Below are 24,056 nucleotides of genomic sequence, written 5' to 3'. Positions count from 1 at the left end.
TTCTACCGGAGAAAACGCGCTTCGTCTGGGATCACTCGAGCCTGCTGCAGCTGCATACTGTGCACGCGCACACGCGCGTGTGTGTACCCAACAGCCATTAGCAAAGGTCGAACTGAACACATTCAGCTGGGGATTTCCTTGGATATATTTGATGGAAAGAATCTGTAAAATATGTTGGCTTGAACGCCAAGATCAAATTCTTGCTTTTTCCACCCTTTGCATTTTTACTGCATTTGTAATAAAATGCTTGGTGTTGATGTCCAGTAGAGATGTCAGGTACATCTGAAAATTGTCCTTATTTTACTCAAATATCTGCTGCTTTGACTTGTAATTTTATTTATTTCGATGGTTTTCTATAACCGTACAATTTGATCCTAGGCTGCTATTTTCATTTGTGAATATATAGCCCCTGTCTCACTCTTCAAATCAAAACTAATTCAATTTATGCCGACCATTAACCCTGTATTTAGATTCTTCTTTTTGTGGGAGCTTGTCCAAATTACCATAACGGCACTCAACCGTTCGCAATCTCTGTGCAGGCGTTGCACCATTCCCTCGCTGTAAGCGCCCGTGTGCGCTACGGCAGGTATTTCGGGAGAGGGCTGGTCTTGTGGGTCAGTGCTTGGAAGAAAACGAGGTGTGTGGTTGGATCAGGTAGTTCCGATCAGCAGACGCGTGCCAGACTCGGTCTTATCGCCACATACGTGTGCCTGTTTGAGATACAGCGTATGGTTTAGGATTAAAATGGGTCCAGGACCCTTTTGTCCGAGTAGACCAGGTCCAAAAGGCTCACAGCAAAACGGTCTTTTACAGTAATAATTTCAAATAAAATACAAAATGTTATGTTAAAAATAAGTTCAGATTACTTCAGAATCATTGAATGGTATGACTAATGGTTTTAGATGTGTGAACAAACCTGTCATCAAATATTTTTTTTATCCAAGGTTAGCGTCCAAAGAAACTGCTGAAATAACTATGGTGTGCGTGAGATGCACTTTCAGAGTCTCTAGGATGCTTAACGCCTTGTCTGCAATTCGCTTTAGTGCACTGTATTAGAACATTCTACTGTATGAGGGGGGTTACCAAGTTGTCATTATGAATGACTACAGCTATATGCGGGACACAGTTTTCCTCCTTTCTTTGTGTTGGTTGTACGGTCAGGAAGGCCTGCACTGTAGTGTCAGTCGCAATGGAATTCGAGTCAGGAGAGAGTAAAGTTTAGTAGATATGTTTTGTACATATTTCTATGTACTGCACTAGCAACTTATAGATGCCGCAAAACGAAACCCAAGACTGTTGCGAACCACATCCAAACTACCAGTCTAATTAAAAACAATAACTATTCCCCACACTTAATTCCTGTACAGATTAAAGCTCTTTTTAAAGAGTCTTCCTACAAAGCCATAAGCCATCGCAGTGTATCTTTATCTACCTAGTGTAGAGCTATATCAATGGCCCATAGCTTTTTTATAGATTACTGATCATCCTCCTGAGCAATTATCTTCAAAATTATTGAAAACCCACAATTCAGCTTGCTCCTCTATGCAGCTTGTTAATCAGAGTAGTGTCTGCACCGACGGCCCCTCAGAGAAGGTCTTTAATTGTGCAGACTAGAAATTTTATTGTTCTGTCTGCACTATAGACCCTCTGCGTAGGGAGGGTTCTCACACACACACACACACACACACACACACACTTCTGCTGGTGCTGCTTAACAGAGCTAGACGCTCTGACACTTGTCTCTCCATGCAGTGAAGTGTAAATTAGACAGTACAGGAAGAGGAGGGTACTTTAATGAGTGAAGAATGAATTTTTAAATTTTTGAACTAAAGTCTGTGCTGATAGATGGAGAATGATTGGCATTCTGTGTTCTTTCTATCTGTCAGTATCTCTCTCTCTCTCTCTCTCTTTCTCTCCCTTTCTGTCTGTCTCTTCCTGTCTCTAGACCCCCCCCCCCCCACACACACACACACACACACACACACACACACACACACACACACACACACACACACACACCTACACACACACACACACACACACACACACACACACACACACACACACACCTACACACACACACACACACACACACACACACACACACACACACCTCCTTGGCTTTTCTCTTTCCCTCCTCAAATATTGCTCATCGCCCTCCTGCCTGTCAGACTGGCAGCCAGGGGCTCCCAACTCGCTGTGGATCTGTCAGACTGGCAGCCAGGAGCTCAATTAAAAGAGCACCCAGCACCCAGGTTCAGATTCATGATGACACCTTTATTTTTTTTTAGAAGCATCTGTGGGCTTCTTCACCCGACCTCGCTGTAATGCCCTTTTTATGAAAGACAGGAATTTTCACAGGGGTTTTCTTACTTTTTTCTTCAATTTCCCCTCATCCCCCCCCCCCCCCTTCTCAGGTGCATCTGGCATGCTTACAGTAGAAGCAGCATCCTTTTAACAAAGACATGGATTGGTGATGTCTCATACAAAGGTTCACAGCTGCACCGCATTCTCTGGAGTACCGCCATCCTTGTTGCTACACGGTACATCGAGAACTAGGCAGCGGAACCGCTGAGCCTGTCTGTCCACTGCATCGCTCTATGGTTCCTCACCTCCTTCACTCATCATTTTCAGTGTCTTATCAGTGCACACCAACCCCAAGCCTTTTTGGGAGCAAAACAATACCACTAATAGCACTGTTCATATAGACTAACAGGGAGCGCTTAAGCTGACAAAGAAAGTAGTGTGGAGTGTGACTCTTCCCATTTCTGGGTCATTAAAGCTCTGACAACAAACAGGTTTCTTTCATTTCCATCCAGACAGGGATTTGCCTTCTGACCTTTGTGAACATTTTGACGAGATCTACCCTTCTTCAGAAGCAAAACCTTTTTTTTTTTTTTTTTTGTAGTGCCGTGAAATCATATTGATCTATGGCTCACATGATGAAATGGGTCTGGAGCTGATCTTAAAAAGCCACAGAGCCTTGCAGGGGTCAGATAACCCTGGGCAATCTATCCCTTTTGGGCAAAAGCCATGGTGGATATGCCCTCTTTGTTTAGTGGAGCTTTCGAGTTAAGCTCATGTCAATCAAAGAACAGTCTGCTCCATCAGTGTTGGAGTATCTCTGTATTATGCTGGGTCTGACTGGAAAAGCATGATTTTATAGGCTGCCTGCTCTGTGTATACAGCTTTGAAAGAGTGCTGGGTTATTGTTGGCTTGGTGTTCGCCCCTATTAGGTATGATGTGCAAGTTTTAGCAGAGGTTGTAGTTGCAGTGTTTTCATAGCTTTTGCTTTGCACCTCACAAAGCAGACAGTAATTCAGGAGGTAAAGCTGTTCTAGTTCTCTACTTCACATCACTTACATCCAGGAAAAATGTGTCTGTCGGAGTATTGACTGAATTTTCTTACAACTCAAGTTTAGCAAGTCACTGGCTGCGACGTGGTATATTTCACCTTCATACGAAGCCCTCCATTACCCTGTCATGATAAAGAATGTTTCAAGGTGAGGATGTCATTATGGCGGTATTATATCTGCAGATATGCTGAGCCAAGCTCGTCAGGGTTTCTAATGCGTGGATGAGGAATCCACACCACAGCCTCATCATATATCATGGAGCTATTTTAGATATCATCTAGCACAGTGTCACTGGAGTTAGCATTAGGGATGGCTCACTCATATGGTCGGATGTCTGCTGCCTGTCTGAGACAGATTAAGACACTAAGGTCAGAGAGACACCAGGGCCCAGGCTTCTCTGCTGCTTGGGGAATCCTTCACATTAAGTCAAAGATATATACTCCTGTTCTTTAATTTAACTGGAAGGTCGCCTGTCATGTAACACCAGCTAGCCTGTATTTATCTCCCTCCCCACTTGTAACCTGTTTAAATGTCCCCTTCCTGATGTGTTCACCTGCAGGTTGACATATCACACATGACGTGTTTTTTTTTTCTTGATGTTGATGGAAGTCAGTGGCACAGAGCTGCAGATATTACAACATATATCTCATAAGATATGGTTCGAGTTATTGCTCTATTGCTCTATCCAGCTCGTAACGTCGAGAACATCTTTAAGTTATAGCCGTTTCGTCTTTGTCATAGCCGTTTCATAGTCTGCTGGGAATTTATTATAGAAATGACAGAAAAGGTGCGCGCCTAGACAGAAAAGACAGCACAGAGTGGCCGTTACTTCTGAGATTTGTTTTTGTTCCACAGGGGCAGCTATCTTTTCACAGAGCAAATTCTTCCACAGCACTCATGGTTTGGTTGTAATTTACTATAATTTACTTTGGCTGCTGCAGTTGAATTTTGTTGTTTCAGATGGTATGTTTTGAATAAAATGTTGACTGTGGTAGTTTATGGCCCTTGTGATTAAAAACTGTGTTGTGCAATATTAATGAACACGTATAGGCAAATTCTTTGGAATGTAGCCCATGTTTCTGTCATGCTTGATACACAAAGAAGATCATCAAACCATAGAAATGTTGACTCATATGACACTTCTGAACACCCTGAGCCCAACCTACATCTGTTTTTGATTGCTTAACTTATGACTATGATGGATGGAACCTTGATTCTGCCTCCAGTGGGTATGAATCAGTAAACAGGACTTTATTAATTGGCCTACCATGCCGAAAACAGCAGAACATTCCAGCCAGTTTGCTGACAATAAGCAGACAGAGTTCCATCCTTTTGCTTTTCCAGAGGATGGGAACGATTGTCACATGCTACACCGCTATCTGGCTAGTGTTGACTTAAAGGACGTTATCTGCTGCAAGACCTGGATTAAGTTGTCATCGACGATATTCCACTCAGCCTCACAGCAGTTTGGGAATGCCTGCCAGTATGTTTTGCTGGCCTTATTGACCAGTGGGGACCAATCGTCAGGGTTAGAATATGTGAGTATCTTATGTTAACTGATTGCACAAGTTGTTGTTTTATTATACAAATGACTGTTGATCTTTTACAGGTACATAAAGCTGCTGCCAGCTATTTGGGGAGCAGGGCTGGATAATTCACGTAATAACATACTTGTTTTAGTCAATCAGACTAAGGGAATTACGTTCCTAATGACACAATCAGAATACACTCCTGCTTGTATATTATCACACGATAATAAACGGCACAACTCACAAAAATAAATAGAAAATATTGTACTATAAATATATTTGTAAGCAATAGGCTTATCAAAGGCGGCCATACGTCTTCCTTTTCAAGGTAGTTATGCCTATAAATAATTCATGTTACTAAAGTGGTGGGGTAAATTTGCAGTCTAGTTGAACAAATGTAACAAAGGGCCCCTGTGAACTGTAAATGAAAACAGTAGGTATAGTAGTAGTTTATATTTGAATTGGCTTTGAACATCTTTGCTGATTGTTAACTGTAAATTAACACATTGCATTTATGTTGTATTTAATGTTGAATTATTTTTTAAATAAAATATGCTTTAACGTGATGATTGTTGCTGTTTTTCAACTATATATTTATTAGAACTCTTAAAATACATTGCTTGTAAAAAAAAAATTTTAAAATTAAAAAGTGTTTACTTTAGCCAATTGAATGCTCGGTAAACGTGTGATGAGGATGGTACCACCTCTACCTCGGTATATTAATGGTACCTTCTCTACCTCGGCATATTAATGGTACCACCTCTACCTCGGCATATTAATGGTACCACCTCTACCTTGGCATATTAACGGTACCACCTCTACCTCGACATATTAATGGTACCACCTCTACCTCGACATATTAAATGGTACCACCTCTACCTCCGTATATTAATGACATTCCTAGTCTCCATGACAGCAAAGACAAAGGTTAAGTGATGTACTTGTGATGCAGAAATCTTCTGGAGTTTTACTTGGTTTATAGTGCAAAATTTTGAGTATTACCATCAGTGTTACCATCAGGGTTAGGATCTATCATTACAAAACAGAGACAGATCTATAGATATTTTCCCATGGAGATAAATAACCATCAATTAGCCTGTAGTGTCTATACACGGTCGGTGTTTCAGCAATATGTTTTTATTTCTCTTTTTCAGGATTTTTCATTTGAAATGTGTTTTACCCACACAGGTCAGTCTGCTTATTAACCTTTCAGTGTCAACAAAGCACAACCCTTTTTATTGAATTCCCAACTGACACTGAAGTGCCAAAATTGGCTGATATTTCAAACAGAAATTAACATTTTGAAGACTCTCTCATAGTAATTATGTGCATTTTCAAATCTGTTACTTGCCAGTCTAGCTTAAATGGAAGTGACTGTATTTGCATGTCTAATATCTCGAAGATGTTAGCTGAGCTGATTTCACATTCAGAATCGAAATTTGAGTGAATCCGCATGTAGAATACTTGAGATGTTCTTCGGCTCTGGACTGTAGGTAAAGGTTGAAGAGTAATTAAACCTTTTGCAAATACTGAAGTGGACAGCTTGTCTCGTCAGCACTGGGTTTCAATGTGAGCTTCATTTGAACATGAACCGCTGATCGTTATAAATATAGACTAGTCTACAGAAGGGGAAGAGTATTCCGTGCGGTTTTGAATACGGCCGACTGGATACGTTTTAAATGATTGTTTTTGGCGGACTTTTTTTTTTTTTTAAACGCATACCCTGAAACTAAGAACTCATCCATAACCTAATGAGTCGACGGTAAGTGGTTTGCTCAACAGCGGGTAAATGTTTCGAACAAACAGATGTGGGAAAGGTAAACATAGAGGCGAGCTCCGCACGGCGGCCTGACGGAGCCGACGTTCTTTACACGGTAAAGATGGAGAAACGGCCGACTGATCATGTGTTGCCTCTCTGCGATGTCCACAGGCGGCTGAAAGGGAGCGAGTCTGTTTGCAGATCGGTCTTTGTGCGTCGTGGCACGAATTAATGTGGGAGCCGCTCAGCTGGACCAAGATCTTTTTTAGTATGCAAACCGGGTTCCTCATCAAAGTTATCATCGTCCTAAAAAGCTCTCTCCATCCATAATGAATGAGCTATTGTAATCTGGGACTATGGCTTATATCAAAAGCACTGAGACAAAGGGAAGAGACGGAGAGGGGCTTCTCACCAGATGAGCCACTTTAACAATCAGTTCACTTCATTTAATTAACTTGGCTGAAATTAAACCAATTTATTAATTATGGCTATGCTCATTCTTTATTGGAGGGAGATGGATGAAACAAAAGTAATTTCCATAGCAACCCAATGCACCTAATTGAATATTTCTGAAATGATTAATGAACGGATACGCACAATTTTACTCTGCATGTTACCAAAATTGATTTTTTTCCTTGACACTTAAACTTTTGTTTGATCAAAATGCCTGACATAAAGATCCATTATTTGCATGGTATAAGGATGGCATTTTAGTAACTGCTGGTTTTGGCCTGGTTGGGGGACGGGGGGATATATATATATATATATACGACTGTAGTGAAATGAAAATGGTGAATTAAGTGTGGAAGATTGTTTAGTCTGTATTAAGAAAGCATATGGGGACCCAGACATGGCTGCACATCAGTCTGAACAGCCAGCACATGTGCAGAAGTAATTATGCAAACAACCATTCTGAAAATGGGCAATTTAGTTTCCAACACAGCCTAACGACATGCACATGTAAAATATTAATCAAGTATGCATGCATATATCACATATTAGTGAAAACAAGGTATTATGGGTTTTTTTTAAACGTCTCAAAGACTTATTTTCATTTTCCCTAAAAATTGAAGCATGAATGGTAAAGTTATCACCATTATATCTGATGCCTGGCAACTTTACACCAACCTGCTGCAAACACACAAGACTTTGAAATGAAAGTCTTTGCTTGAGCATGTGGTGGACGCAGCCGGCATTGGGTTTGTTTACTGTGGGGAATCTTGTGTGGGTTATCTGGGACCACAGATGGGCGCATTCAGCTGCTTGTCCTCCCCAGGAGAGTGGACCCAAAACCTTCTGATTTCACTTTCTGCACAAGTAGCCTCTGCAAATATTTTTTTTTTTGCTTGAGCAGTTCTTATGGTGCCATTTGGTGAAAGTGTGAGAAAGGATTTAGGGAGATTTTCAGAGGCTTTTTGTTTAATAGGCATGCAAATGGATTCCCAATATGTGAATCTGTTCTGCTCAGCTACACCACGAAGGCCTGCTCACCCATTGTATATTATTGGCATACAAATGTCTATTTGGGTGTAATCAGTTCAAATTGGACCAAGTCCGTGACTGTCATAGCTCTTTAGTTCGTACATGAACTTAGGAACTTGTACATAAACTTATTAGGGAGTAGAACTTGTGTAATAATGTTTTTTTTGAATTATGACAAGAACATTTCTGAAGCATCTGTCCTGGATTCTTCATGAGGAAACATCACCATAGCCATAACTCATGTTATTGCCTTCTTGGCTTATTCATTAGATGCTAGGTCATTCTTGAGGTTGCAACACATTTGTCAAATTCATCTTCAATGTACTTCAAAGCTGATGCCATCTACATTCACACCCTGCTGGCTCAGTGGGGTCCAGAGTTGTGGTAATTGGTGCCAATGGTGTAGAAAGAGAGAGATAAAGTGCTGTCTTTGCCCCTGAACATAGCCCAGAGGTGAAGCCTTCTGATTGGCCACTACAGCCCCAAGGGGTGTCAGAGATAGCTTATGTTATACTCAGTGGACCAATTAGTGCAAAGGGAGGGAGGTGCTACCCAGGTGTTGGCCACTCACAAGTGTAATTTAGACTTTGCTTCATTGGAACAGCACTGATGCAGGCAAAACTAGTGAAGGGAACTCAGCTTCAAAGCACAGAGGGGATCATGTGGAATTTTTGTCTGCTCCAGTGCTGATCCTCTGTGTAAGCCTTGTTTCTGGGAGAGGCCCGTCGGAAAAGCATGCAAATGTATTCCGCTTATTAGCCGCTCCGGCCCCTGGCTGAAAAGCTCTAATGCCTGCCTAACAAAAGACTCTGAGCCATGATACACAGAATTTAAAAGGTGCTTAATTAAAAGTAGAGCTGTGTTTTTTCAACTTTAAGTTAATCCGCTTGTGTTTAACCGAGCGTATTTGCTCTCGAGGTAAAGTTTAAAAAAAAAAGTGTCTTTTGTTGAGGTTCGAATGTCAGAGCATTTTAATGAGGTGAAAGGAACTGAAGTCATAGCTCCTCAGGTATTATATATATCCAGCCTCCGAATAAAAAGCCTGCATGAGTCCAGCAGTGCAGTACTTAGTCTTGGCTAAAACATCTGCATTGTGTGGAACAGACAGCAAATGGCTATTTGCACCTTTGCTAACGATGTTGATGTTTTGTCTCTGCATTTTGAATGGACTGTTAATACTGCTGGTCACTGAAAATGCAACCGGAGCTGTACAATTCAACAGCTTGCTGCAAAAAAACCCCCCAAAAAATTAAATGCAAAGAAGAGGTGGAGATAAGGTGGAGGCGGGATGGACCGATGGAGGCCGGGGCACGGAGAGTCCGAGAAGCCACAGAGTCGAGAACCCTGAATCAAACCTCACTCTGAGATGACATAAAGGCTTAGTGAATAATTCATCTGGTTACTGCAGTGCACACACAACAACAAGAAGGTTCTGTAGAGTTCATTGGCTAGTGAGTAATGAAGCACTGCACTTTGGGATGGCATGTCACGGAGGACCTTTTTTTTTTTTTTCCGTAAATGCAATGTTTGTGACATGAATCTAATTTCCTAGCCATTTTGTCTGGGTGAAATCGAGGACAAAGATCCAGGGAGGCAGATCAGCTCCACGATCCCCCTGGCTAAGGTGCCGATGAGAGGACAGTGAAGGTTGCACGGAGGGCATTCTAGCCTCTACACATGCAAGTGAAGGAGAAATTGCTTTGCCAGACATTTTGACATGGACATAAAAAACCTGTCTTATACCTTAGGTTTTGGCTGATAAATGTGGCCCAAATTCCAAACCTAGACACAAGAGTCAAAACTCAAACACATATCTCATCATTCTTGCTGTTTGTTGCACACCATTGAGCAACTGTAACATATGTGCCCATTAAGAAACATTACAAACTGCATGTCAGCCTTATTACTGATACCTTACCCATTCTTTTACTTTAAAACATTGACTCATCTTGACTATAATTCTATCTTAGTAACATCAGAAAAAAACTTCACTTGAACCTGGATATACCAAAGTAATGTTCTAAAATATATTGCAAAAACTGATCCACAAAAAGGGGTCTCCCCTTTCCTATAGATTTGGGACTCACCTTGACCTTGAACCATGCATTCATCTTTACCAGAAGACATCTGCTCTTCTGAGGACTTCTGCCAGTGGTGTTTATTGCCCCGGGTTGATGTATATTACCTGAGTGAGCTCCTGGCCTCTCAGGGCAGCAGCTTCAATCAGGAAGACATGGCTTCGTTTGGAGAAAACAGCGGAGAAAGCTCCAAGTTTCCACTCCAAAACCTGTTGACAAACAGGAATTGTCAGTGGCCCTGAAATCACAAGCCTTTTTATTAACAAGGAAAACCAAGTTATACTTAGTTATTCAGGCTCAGTAGCCTAAACTTCCCAGACCTGAACAAAACAAACCAGAAGGCTGCCACCCTGACTAGTTTGGGGCATGAGTGCACCAAGTGTGTGTGAAAGCCAAGCAGACAAATCTGTCTTAGAGGAAGGACTTATATGCATAGTAATGAGTTCTGAGAATTTATGGGCTGCATACTGTCCCTATGATACCAAGTGTTTACACCCTCCATGTGAGCTTGGAGTCTGTGCAGTGGTTTGCTTTGGAAGGAAACGTCATGGGTTTCTAGAAATCTTTTTTTATTCTGCAGTATCTTTTAGATTGGAACTTTTGGGGGAATGATCTAGCACTGGAGAAACATCAGCCAGGAGGATAGTTAATATGACAGGGGAGGCTTTTAGAGGACCACAGCTGTCATTGCCAAATTACCCTTTAAATAAGAGCTCACCAATAAAACAAACTTATCTTGGGAAACATTGGTATGGGAGAAGAAGGTTGGGGTTTCCATAAGTCATTTTGGTAACCAGCATTCATTATGATGCTGTCATTCTAATTGCTGCAAGCGTTTGCTAACTCCTCTAAAATTGGGGAAAAATAAGCAAAAATATGTCATGTCATAGCATGTCAGAGAGTGATGTGAACGTGAGACGTGATAAGGCTTAAGAAGCACTGGAGGTGGATCAATAATATCAGTAATATTGATGAATATGTCCTATTAATTTATTCTTTATGTGGAAATGGATATGTTCAGAGAAAATTCAGCCCTGCTTAAGGCAGCAGGTGATCCATGTCCCAGGGGAGGACAGCACCCTCGTAGTGTTCTATTTCCTTTTGTAGATCATTTGCAATGTAATGAGGTGAAAGTAGTGTGTATGTGTGTGTGTGTTTGTGTGTGTGTGTGTGTGCGTGCGTGCGTGTGTGTGTGTGTGTGTGTGTGTGTGTGTGTGTGTGTGTGTGTGTGTGCGTGCACTCACAGGAGAGAACAGAAAGACCCGGGATCGCAGGAGCCAGGGCTAAATGTCCCAGACAGATGCAGAAGATGTTCAGACATCTGTGGTCACCCTGAAGTGACCATAAATATTGTCAGTGTGGCGGCCTGTTGCGTCAGCATCACCCAGGTGCACTGCCTCAGGACGCAATCTAATATACACTTCAGACTAGAGCCTGAGGAAGCTCAGCTTGGGTTTCCTGGTTTGGCTGTGTGGGGGAGGGAGCTGGAACAAAAAAAGAAGAAAAGAAAACACCCTCCCTCATGTGTATCTTCTTGGACGTAATGACCTGTTGTTCAGTTGTTACGCTGAGCAGGCCAGCCATGCGGTAGTTTTCTTCCTGCTGTAATGGCAAGTCAAATAGCTGCGTGTCCCCCTTTGTTGATGTTCAGTGTGATAGATGCACCTGTGAAGTCCCTGTGCTGCAAACCAGTGGTAAAGAATGCTTTGAAGTGTTACGGGAACATGCTAGAACATTGTGCCACAAGCACAAAGCACTTTCTCAGAACTGACGCTGCGATCTACACTACGCCTCAAAATGGGTCATAAACACACTCATATTGTTACACTAAAATATTACTGGTGTTGCATGTCTCGAACTGCTCGCGATCAACACTCAGAAAAATGGGCGTCAACTACAAAATATAGCTTACTCACACTAGTAAAAGAAACAGACTGCAGAAATCAAATTGCTTTTGCATTTTTTGCGAATATGGTACAGTCACTGGCGGTTATGATTAATGCATGATTCACAAAGACCTCAGTGCTTTGTATTTTATAGACATAGTTAGGTCTCCACTGCCTTGTGGTTCCATTATAAACAGAATGAGAAGAGGTGACCTTTTAAACATGAGGGACCTTCAGAGTGTTTGGCAAAGGAAGTAAGACACACTCAGATGTTCGGCTTGGTCAAGGCAAGATAAATATTTGGGTAGCTCCAACACTTCAAGAATGGGCTTATAAAAAAAAACAGCGGCAAAAAGGAGCTATCTATCAACACACAGCGATAAATCCTGACAAAAAACGAAAGACCCAAAAAAAGCAGTTAATGATCCATGACAGGTTTACAACGTGCGCCTACTGTTGCTCTCGCAGCAAGACGAAACCTGAAAATCAAGTAGTCTTGGGTAAATCTGAATAGTTAGTTGAGTTAAGAAAGGGGTCTTTAGTGACATCTGTCATTTATTGGTGTAGAATTGTAGATTTCAGGAGGAATGTGTTCTCTGTGGGAGGGGGAGTTTTTAGTGATTCAGTGATGCATTTTAAATGATTCAGGCAAATCAGTTTGCATGAACAAATAGAATGTTCTTAAACTATATAAAAACCAAGTGCAAAGTTAATTAGATAAAACCTGTTTTCCATGACACTTTCTATGTTCTGTGCTGGCATGCTTTTCATAGTCAAACACACCATGGCCGCAGCTCAGATGGGCCATCGGAGTCTTGTCTAGCAGGGAGATGTCCAGTGCATGTGCTCTCCTATGATTTTCCTTTCCTTTTGCTTCTAACCTTGATCATTCAATCTATGACTTTGTATCAGATTGAAAATGCCCATTGTTTGATAAGTGAGGTGGTACATCTCAGTAGATGTTTGAATTTTACACTGATCCAGGACGAGCTTACTTCATCAAATCCTGGTCTCTGGTGGAAATGCAAAACTGGTGTGGAGTCAGCAGCAAAGGCACTGTCTACAGCTGTGTATAGAGCAGGTCCGTGGCTGTTTAAGGCCTGATTAATTGAGTGCTGAAAGCAGTTCCAGGGGCTCTGCTTAGCTTCATCAGCTCCACACAAAAGCCTGCAGTGTTGTCAGAGGTTGTGGTATCTGCTGTAGATTTAGCCTCATGGTTATCATCACGTTCTGGATTTCGCACCCACAAGAGCTAACGCCAAAATGATATTTTCACGACCTACAGCTAGAGTCCAGCCTGACATTCATCGATCATAAGGACATGGTTCTCCATAAAAGTGGGAGCGGTGGAAAGTGGCTTATCTATATTTTCCCAACTCTGTTTATACTTTTACAGCTTTCATCATTCCCCAATAATTTGATATCTCTGTTGAAAAGCAAGTGAGGTCCAAACCTTACCTTGGAAATGTTTGTCTATGCGGAAGTCGATAAAAGAATGATTTTGGCATCAAGATCGACTGATTGTGATTGGAACGTGACCACAGATGGCTCTGTAAAAGTCACCGCACTCCTACCAATCTTAATTACTTGTCTCTTGGCCAGACAAGAGACTCTTAAGCCAAATAGCTGCAATTATAGTTCAATCAGACCCCCGACATTGCACTATTTGGAGGAAAGGATGGACCAATGGAGTCGTCTCTAATTTGCATTTCATCAGGGAGCATAGCTAGCTCTAAATGGACCGTGATTACTCTGCTGAAGTACTACAGGATGTTTTGTCTGGTAAATATTAATATGTGCTAAATTTTCAGCAGCAGAAATAGTCACTGTTGCCATTATCATGAAGTTGAGATTAATCTTCCTGGCATTTTAGGTAATACTGCCTAAATTATTGTTCTCACATTTTCCACATTCACATTGTAATTATTCTACAATGCATGGACTGGTGTGATTGTCCTAACCCTTGTAAATCAGAACAAAGACCTAACCACCGAGGTTAACCTCTAAGATTATACTGCAATATTATACATGGAAGGCCTCATCACGACATTTTGTATTAATTGTCGCAAAGTTATCTGTGGGATGTCTCAGTGAAGCAGCAGTCTCATCAGAGACTAAGTGAGAGTTATTTCATGCCTGGAACATGACAGCCCCTGCAGCGCTGACAGACGAATTCCTCACTAAGGCCTGCAGGGGCACTGTCTTATTCAAAGGCACCATGGGCCTTTGTTTGGGTGCCGCGGATGAGAAAAACAGAATTGAAAATCTGTGTCAGTCTGGACAAACACTGCAGAGATGGGGGCTGGACTGTAGGAATTCCTGCCGCTCACTCGCATTGTGTTCATCACTCTGCTTGTTTGTTTTGACATCTCCCTAAAGGGGCCTGAAGATGAGAAGACTGACCTGCTCTACGTGGTCGAAATGGCCTGCCCAAAAGTTATCCCAGCTGCTCCCGACACCCGTTGCTAGGGCTCTGTCTCTGAAATCAACACACGCTGTCTGTTGTGATCGACCTTTCATGGGTCTCCAGCTGGTCGGTGAAAGAGACAAATTGTTTGTTTGGGTTCAGGTGTTCCACATGAAAGCAGGCGGTGCTGGAGGACCTCCACCCAGAATTGAAACAACAAAAGAAGCACAAGGTCTGGCTGTGGGAGAGCCCTCGGTAAGGCCAAACGCCCGGGCACGGTTCACGCAGCCCTCAGCTCAGAAGTTCAGCAGTATAAATCAACCCCACCTTTCATTTCAGAGACGGACGCCAACTTTCCAACCTCTGCCTCTTGACCAGCCTGGACCATCTGCTTCATGCGCCATGACTGCTTCTTTTATTCTGTCTCCACACGCTTTGCCAAAGAAATGCACAGCACACACCGCTGCCTGAGCCATAGCTATCATTTTTAAGGGTTAGTGTTAAAGAACACTGCTTTGTATTTTATCACCACAAGAAAAAAGCCGTCTTTCAAAACATGTAAATGCAGATACTTAGCTTAGTAGTTACAAAGAGCAATTCAACAGCCTTGGACTCACAGCACCACCAACAAATGATGTTAGGAACTTGTACAAAGAGGCTTTGCTCAGAGACTGAAAAAAAAGTGAAAGGGATTGTGCATTTAACTTCGAGGTGGAGTTAGTTTAAAGTGACAGGATGATGATTAAGAAAATGAGAGCATCACTGTCAAACGAGGATACAAAGTGAGATTTTGAAGTACTTCGCTTTTGAAAACAGCACTGAATGTAGTGTGGTTTTGATCACAAGAAGCAGCAGCTAAGTACTTGAAAAATAACATTTGCCTTTTCTGACGCTGATAATTTCATAATTTTAAATGTGACACCATGACTGAGTCAGATTTTGATATGGTGGGTGATGGATGAACCACAAACAGCAATAAAGTTGAGCACATTTTCTTTTGCAACATCTATGAGAGAATTTCAATGTGAGTTCATTTGTCTTGGCAATCCATCTTCTCACTGTTTAGCAGTTATTGTGGTTTTACTGATTTTATTTGACAAGTCAATTAAAAGTGTATTTGAATGATTTTTCGCATAGTGTTATTTCAGTGAATGCCTGAAGAGCTGAGGAATAACGTCAGCTTGTCACAATCAGCCGGTTCAATTACGTAGACTGAGCTAGTCTCCCGACACTTCACAGCCCTGAAAACTAAAAAACGGATAAAAGGGTAAACTGAGATAACTGACTCAGATATGAAAAGAACACGCTTCAAATGGGTTGTGTAGTTTTTAGAGCGTTACTTCAGTCTTACTTCTGAATAATATGTCACTGCAGGCATTCCTCAGTGTGTGCCAACAAAAGGAAACCATCCATCAGACAATTACCATGGCGATTTGCAGACTGTTTCTATGAGAACAAAAGCTCAGAGGATAGAACAGACATGCTTCCTACAGGGAATTGCTCACATCATGCATGCAAAACTGGAGTAAACAATACAGGGATAAACAAAACACATTACAGTGAGATGTGGTTGGTACAGTGTGGTGGGTAACGATGCTACTTTTCCCGTAGGGGCTTGAAGTTCAGCCCCAATCCAGGCAAGTGCTTCATGCTATATGAATAACAGGCCACGGGCAAGACTCCTGACACTACACTTGCGTACCTCTGTAACATGGCTGAAATTGTCAGTTTCTTTGTCTGCCAAATGCATAAAATGTAACGAGCCTCAAAACGTAACACATTATGGTGCCCTGCAAAGAATGGTAATGCAATGGGAATGTATACCAGAGTAACTTATTCAGTATGGTAATATAAACAGATCTACAGATGCTTGTAGACAAATGCAGGCACAGAGCATTGTGGGAGACAAAAAAATGGAATCCTGTCTATAACTGGGTGCAGCAGGGCTGTGTAGGGCTGTGAGGGGCCAGCTGTTGAGGGGGTGGAGGAGTGATTTGTTCACAGCGGCGCTCTTTTATAGAGGGTGCTGACAATGTGGCGAATGTTGAGGAAGTGGGTGGCCATTTCTGGCTTCCATCCCTCAGCGGACCAGATGGTAAGAACACTTGTCTCACCATCAGTCCTCTGGCATCCACCCACCCACACACACACACACACACACACACACACACACACACACACACACACACACACACACACACACACACACACACACACACACACTCACACTCACACTCACTCACTCTCACACAACCTCAGCTGCTAACTCTGCTCAAATAACAGCAACAGGGATGTCTTAGTTTGTCCATAAACATTCACATGCATATGAGATGCAACTAAACAGCCTTACTTTTTTTAAAAATGGAGCAGAGTTAGCAGGCGCAAACCAGTTCTTTTCATCGGGGCAAGAACCATTCCCAAAAGGTCCAAGGAATTTTGACATCTGCCCCGGCACACATGGGAACACAGATGTGCATAGAAAAAAATTCAAATCCCAGATTTCCTGTCTTTTGCAGTTGTGGGGTATTTGCTCCTCATAATTGGGCTTTGAGAAGAGCTTTTGCTTTTCCCAAAGGACAAAGATAAACTCTGAGAAGGATTCAGGACAGGCACTTTTTAACTGCCTCATATCTTGCAAATGAAAACTTTCTAAAATTACACTCCGAGGAGTAATCTGATAATTTTTACTAGAGCTATGAAAACATAACAGACAACAGCTGAGAAGTTATTGCTAAATCTCTTTTTAGGATAAGACTGTTCTTATCAGAAATTCTGTGCAAACCAGCAGAATCTATGTTCCCTTAAAGTGTACTGTTAGCACACGTATTTCAAGACCAGCAGAACACCTGTTTCCTCAGGTCAAAGTCAAATTTGTCAGATAGCAGATGCACAGAAAGGCCCAGCAAAACGATGCAAATGAGGAATGAAACTATGATCTGAGGATTGCGATCTGCCCAGTGGTCAGCTCGGCCCGTTCTACGGAAATGATGTTAACAAAAAGTCCTGCATGTCTGCTTGGGAGGATGGCAAGATATTGCATTATATCCGCTGGAGAGAGTGAGTAATGGACATGATGAATTCACTTCATGAATAGACTGGCTCTGGGCCAGACGCTGAGGACAGCCCGCCAGACTGCCAGAGCCATTATCACTGCAGTTGTGACTGACAGGCGAATACTACGCGGGCACTTTTACAGTGTTGTTTTCATTCAAAAATGTAATCATTAATATGAACGTTAATGTTTAAGGTAATTTTTAATGTGCTTAGAGTCAGTGTATGAAATGTTCACAGTTGAATCATATTGATTAGGACACTTATACCTAGTTGAAGTTATCAAGAACCTCCAAACCGCAAAAAAAAAAAAATCTTCAGACTACAAAAGACATTGAATTCCATTCCACCTTTAGCCCTTAAAATCATTTTCTCATCTTAGAAGACTCAACAGCGCACGGCATGTTCTCCTCCAGCGTAAGCGTCAGGGGAGGGGCAGTGCAGGGTCCCACCCCCCTGCAGGAAATGTCAGCTGTCCTTCTGCTGCCCCATCACCCCAGAGACACCTGGGGATAATGAAACGGCACACACACATTTGGCCTCCTGCACTCCAACCGAAAGCAATCCGCTGGGCTCCTCCAGAAGAGCCGTTCGATTTCATAATTACTGCGGAGACCGAGCCCAAACCTCTGTATGATGCTTCAGAAATAGGGGCCTGCCTCCCTGTGCAAAACTCATGCATTAATCATGAAGCTCATATGCTACACTGTGCTGCCTGCTCTCCCCGGAGAGAATGGTGAAGAGGATGAGGGAATACCAGGATCTCAGTCTCGATGTGTGTGGCAAAAAAAACAAAAAAAAACAAAGATTGAAAGCATTAGTAAGGATGTATACACGTTCACCAATTTGCGTTCAAACAGTATATGTTATATTGCTGTGTGCACAAATATATGTATAAAAAATATTTTTTTTCATTTATGTTTATTGCTCAAAACAATATTTCATGGCATTATTGCAAAAGAGAGTGAGGATGATGCTGTGTGTGTGTGTGTGTGTGTGTGTGTGTGTGTGTGTGTGAGGGAGGAGGGGTAAAGCCAGGTTGTTGACTCAGTGTGCAATGTTTTGGTGACTGGGAGTATCCCTCAAGGGATCTGATCGGCATTCAGGCATACTTCACAAAAGCCAGTTGTAAAAGGTTAAGGTTGCTTTACCCACTAGCAATAGATGTGAAGAACGGAGAAGCGCAGTGTTTGGTGCTGGATGTTTGCCAGACAAGGGTACAATGTTTCATTTGTTATATTACTTCACATTCCTATTAAATTATATGACATGACATAATAAATATGCTGGAAAATCACATGCATCATCAGACCCACAGTGAGCTTGCTTGCGTATTTACAGTAATTGGTCGGACTCTGCTGATGCAGGCCTCACTGACCTCACTGTGCCTGGAGATCTGCCGTAGCCCAGCTAACAAGCACCTGCGAAGGCCAGGCAGAGGCTCTTGTTCACCCGAGGCAGCTGGTGATGGTCAAAAGGCTCAAATAGGCCAGCCAGAAATCTTATGATCTTCATGTGCTACATTAGATTTCTCTGTCAGCTGCATTCTCAAGAGGACGAGGGGGATCGTGTGTGTGTGTGTGTGTGTGTGTGTGTGCGTGTGTGTGTGTAAGAGTGTAAACAAGTGTGTGCGCGCCATTTTGTATCACAATAACTGGATTTACAGCCTCTAGTGAAGAGACCCTCCAGGAATCTATGCACATGTGTGCGTGCTTAAGATTACATGTGCATATGTATATGCCCCTGAATGTATATGCATACATGTCTGAGTGTGTGTGTGTGTGTGTGTGTGTGTGTTTGTGTGTGTGTGTGTGTGTGTGTGTGTGTGTGTGTCTGAGTGTGTGAGTGTGTGAGTGTGTGTGTGTGTGTGTGTGTGTGTGCTCGCCTGCGTACGTAACTAGTCTTGTGGTCCCTTCCAGGGAGACCCTCTTTGAGCACAAAGGCAGCCTTGTCTTAAGGTGTCGTGGAGCAGCATGTATCAGACACAAGATTGAATGTCCCTTAAGCATTCAGGAAGCCAGTAAAGGGGGCAAAGTCATGGCGGCCCACTACCAAAGAGGCTTTTGATGGTGGCCAAAACAGATGGCTGGGAATGGAGAAACAAGGTCAGAGGACAGCGAACACAACTCTGCCCTCCTTTCTCCTCGGCGCATTCGATACGCCGGCACACCATCGCATCTCCGCCTCTCTGTTTTAATTAAAATGGAGGGTGTGGAATAAGAGCTTGCTTGTTTTCTCTGGAAGGTGCTTGGGGGGGGGGGGGGGCACAGCAGCTCTGCATGGACCTGACGCATGAAAAGAGCTACTGTGCGGGCCGCTTGGAGCGCGACAAGCTGGAGATGACCCGAGCTTGATTAATAATAGCCACGGCGATGTTTAGGGGACGTGTATCTACACAGAGAGCTGATAACTCATCGGTAACACGACCTCGGGGTGGTCCCCGCTACATTCACCCTGTCACAAAGCGGCCGGTCTCTTTTCCGTGTTTTTGTGGCTTAATCTGACGCTATCCGATGCCTTTTTGGCCCGTGCTGGATGTTTGCATGGTGGTCTCGCTGGACATGGCAGTGCTCGAGTGCTAACACATTATCCCCCCACCCACTAACACATTATCCCCTTTACAAATAAGGCTCTATAACCACTCATTCACTGCTAGGGCACCTTCAATCCAGCTCAGTTTTGTTGTCAATAAAAAAAAATGACCACAAACTTCATAGTAAGGCATAACACATTAAATCACACATTTTATTAATAATAATAATAATAATAATAATAATAATAAGAAGAAGAAGAAGAAGAAGAAGAAGAAGAAGAAGAAGAAGAAGAAGAAGAATTCATACAATATAATAACATTCATCATAATTATAGTCATAGTACTGATTTTTTCTGAAGGCCAAAACTGTGTCTTTAAATAAGGAGTCATGTTAAACTGCAAACTATCATTTCAGTTATATGTCCATGGTTCGTGACATTCTCTTCACCTCTGGCAGTGAAAGACTTATACATGCCTTTGCCCCGATTAGTTCCCATTACTGTAATGCTCTGTTAGAGATTTAGGAGCACTGTTAGAGATTTAGGGTGAGCTGTTTTGAATCAGTAATCAGTGGTGAGTGTCCTAATAGAACAATAGAGTCTCACATAAAAAGATGGTCTAAAAAAGACAGAATGAGATTTATGATTCCAAGACATAGAGGCCTTTATATAAAGCACTACGTGTATTCGTGTATGAGCTTGAATTGTTCACCTAATGCAGCCTCAGTTCGTGACACGGACTTCACAAGATTTTGGACACTCCTTGGAGAGCCTGGTCCATGTTGGCATGATTGCATCACGTAATTGCTTCATGTCTGTCTACTGCACATTCCTGCTGTGACTCTCCTGTTCCACCACATCCTGTAGGTGCTGTATTGGATTCAGATCTGGTGACTGGGGAGGCCACTGAAGTACACTGACGTTGTCATGGCGATGGAACCATTTTAAGATGATTTATGCTTTATGACATGATATTAGGTGGCCCAAAAACATTCCCCACACCATTACAAGCCATCAGCAGCCTGAGCTGCTGACCCAAGGCGGGTTGGCTCTATGGATTCATACAGTTTATGGAAAATTCTAACCCTCCCATCTGCAGGTTTCAGCAGATATTGAGATTCATCCAATGAGATGTTTTTTAAAATCTTCAGCTGTCCAAGTTTGGTGGGCCCTATGCCCACTGTAATCTCATATCCCTGTGGTTGTGGTGAAACCTGATGTGGTTTTCTTCTGTTGTAGTCCATTCCCCTCAGTGTTTAATTGCTTGTATGTCCTGAGATGTGTGTATGGATAGCGTGATTGTAAAGACTAATTATTTGAGTTGCCGTAGCCTTCCTGTTAGTTTAAAACACTTTTGCCATTTTCTTCACACATCTCTCATCAGCAAGGTATTTCCACCCACACAACAGTTGCTCACTGGATGTTTTTCCACACAATTCAGTATAATACGGACTGTGAAAATCCCAGGAAATCAGCAAATTCTGAAACACACAAACCAGCCCATCTGGCACCAATAACCATGCTATGGACAAAACCAGTCAGATCACTTTTTTCCCCATTCTGATGTTTGGTGTGAACATTAATTGATGCTCTTAACCTGTTTGCATATATTTTCTCCATTTTGTGGCTGTCCCATGATTGGCTGTCTGGATAATTGTGTAAATAAGCAGCTGTACAGCTGCTTTAAAAAAAAAAGTGGCCAGTGTGTAGAGAATGAAAATATTTATAAAGTTCACATTCCGCACTTTCAGCTCATTTTCATTTAGTGTCATTTCAAGTCAATGCCCTGAAGCCAAATCAACAAAACTGCAGTCTGACTGCAGGGTGGATGTGGCTTTGTTAGCGGCTGGCCCTTCTTCCACCGCGTCACAGGGGACTCTGGCGCATCACGGGCGTGGGTAGGGTGGACAGAGTGGGCAGAGTGGGCTGTCCAATGGAGAGGAGACCTGCCAACTGCAGGGACAAAGCACTGTAAGTGATACAGGATGAAGCCTACAGACGAGAATAGAAAAGGCATAAAGACAGGATTGTGGAAGGTGACTATTTCCGGGCTCGTGAAATGGGTTGTGCTGTACGAGGTCAGTGCTCCCAAACAGGAATTTAATATCTGTGAGCATACCAAACAGGAATTTAATATCTGTGAGCATATAAATATGTATTTGGGAGGGAACGTTGCCTTTGGTTGATGCTTGTCACTCGTATGGTTAATAAGATTTTGTCCTGTAAACGGCACTGCTATAATCAATACACATGGACTTTATGTCACACGTATGCTAGCTACAGTAGAAATGCACTTTCCTAGTGACAGTTGTGGGGTGTTGCATCAAACAGGGAAACGACTATCACGAACTCCCTTTAAATGAAGAGAAATGCCATTCAGGCCTGACCTTGGAGGATCTCCCTTCGAAAAGTTGCTAAATAGGGCATTGGGCTGCTTCCCTTCTCTTCTAAAGGGAATATGATGATTCATAAAATTGCTCCATTGTTTTCAGGGGCACACAAGTCAAAAGTGCAACTAGTAATTGACCTCTAGACAAAGCCTCCAATAGCATTTCTGTGCTCTATTCAGTCAATCAATAAGCGATTAGCGCGGAATGTGCACCATATATTTCCAAGGCCTCACAGAGACCAAAGATGGTTGAATCTGACGGGTTTATGACAATAGCCACATTACATAATAGTGCACACAGAAGTCTTTAGAAGTCTATACAAGTCTAAAGAAGCCATCTGTAGCCAACCAGCTCTTTAGGAGCTTCTAACTGTGGTCAGGGAAGTGGCTTTGGTCAGCTTTCCCTCAAAAACATTCAAGAGTTATGGATGAAGTATAATCCACAGAGAGCCAACATGTTTATTTGAACCACAATCCTATTCTTGGTCCCGCTGGAAGCTTCCTGTGCACCTCAGTATATTTTGAGCAGGGCCCCTTAAGCCATCGAGGCAAAGAGGCTTACCTCTCAAACCACCAAACTTGCTTCAGCTGTCGCCTAAAAGAGAAAAGGTGTCATTTTGGTTTAAGAAACAAACAAGAAGCATTGCTATTAATTATGCAAGAGTAGCGTGAAAATAAAAAAAATAAATAGGACATCAGAAAAACAAACAAACATTGATTTGTTTTTGTCTTGTTTGAATTCTAACTCTCCTACTTCCATGGAGGACGCTACATGTGCTGTGTGTGCGCGTGCGTGGGTCAGTGAGCGCGAGAGAGAACGCAAGAGGAAGTGTGTCTTTTTCTGAAAGGAGGCTGTGAGTTTGTGGTCATTTAAACACCACTCTCACAGCATATATGCTGGGCAGGAAACGTGAACACATAAATGTCCTGTAAAATGTCCTGATCTGTCACTATATCTGTCACTGCACCTGCAAAACAGCAGACTGGAGCATCCCATAATTTCTGCTTTAGCGCACATCTTCCAGCATTTTCCCCAAATTTGCTTTTAGAATAGTAGCACCTAACTACAGTAGTAGCCCACTGTGGGGATCTGCAATGTTATATTGGATTTGTGGTCAACATTAGGCACTATCATTCTTGTTCCGTAAAAAATAAGAATATTAACAATACATTAGATGTATAAATATCAATATTGTGTATGATTTCTGCTTTTTGATGTACTCCTTTTGTTAGATTCTTATCTGAATACACTGCGTTTTATTCAGTTATGCGTTTCAAGCAAAGATTATTACGTCTTCAGCGCCCACGAGTTTGACGTTTATCGATCAAAGAAATGTCATAAATATATTTCTTACATTAATTCATATCGAAACAAATATTTAATGAAGGTCTGTACGCCATGATGTGTAGGTTACGATATTTTCCCCAAGTATTTTGTACATTGTGAAGCTTCTTGTTTATTCCGTAAAAGCGTGAAAGAGAAACTCGCTCGCCTCTGACTGCTCCCGGGACGTTCAGCGCGCAAAGGAGGACCTTGCCAGTGCACACGGGCGGGGTTTCCGCTAAACCCAACGTTCGGCTGATTC

At 42.4% G+C, this 24,056-nt stretch overlaps 2 long non-coding RNA genes across 2 annotated transcripts; both read right to left on the bottom strand.

The window, feature by feature from the left end:
* Positions 1-590: 590 nt before the first annotated feature.
* Positions 591-10,578, bottom strand: LOC145658022 (uncharacterized). The gene is made up of 3 exons (XR_014123978.1): positions 10,526-10,578; positions 10,215-10,414; positions 591-710 (listed from the first exon to the last, which is right to left on the bottom strand). It is a non-coding gene; the product is annotated as an uncharacterized LOC145658022 (long non-coding RNA).
* A 12,326-nt stretch (positions 10,579-22,904) lies between these two features.
* LOC113574981 (uncharacterized) lies at positions 22,905-23,965 on the bottom strand. Its single transcript, XR_003410370.3, has 2 exons — positions 23,826-23,965; positions 22,905-23,065 (listed from the first exon to the last, which is right to left on the bottom strand). It is a non-coding gene; the product is annotated as an uncharacterized LOC113574981 (long non-coding RNA).
* Between the last annotated feature and the right edge of the window lie 91 nt (positions 23,966-24,056).

This window comes from Electrophorus electricus, chromosome 5 (genome assembly GCF_041902795.1).
Source record: "Electrophorus electricus isolate QZ-2024a chromosome 5, ASM4190279v1, whole genome shotgun sequence".
NCBI classification, from domain to species: domain Eukaryota; kingdom Metazoa; phylum Chordata; class Actinopteri; order Gymnotiformes; family Gymnotidae; genus Electrophorus; species Electrophorus electricus.
Note: the sequence above shows the minus strand (reverse complement) of the source record. Positions and strands in the feature narration are given on the sequence as shown.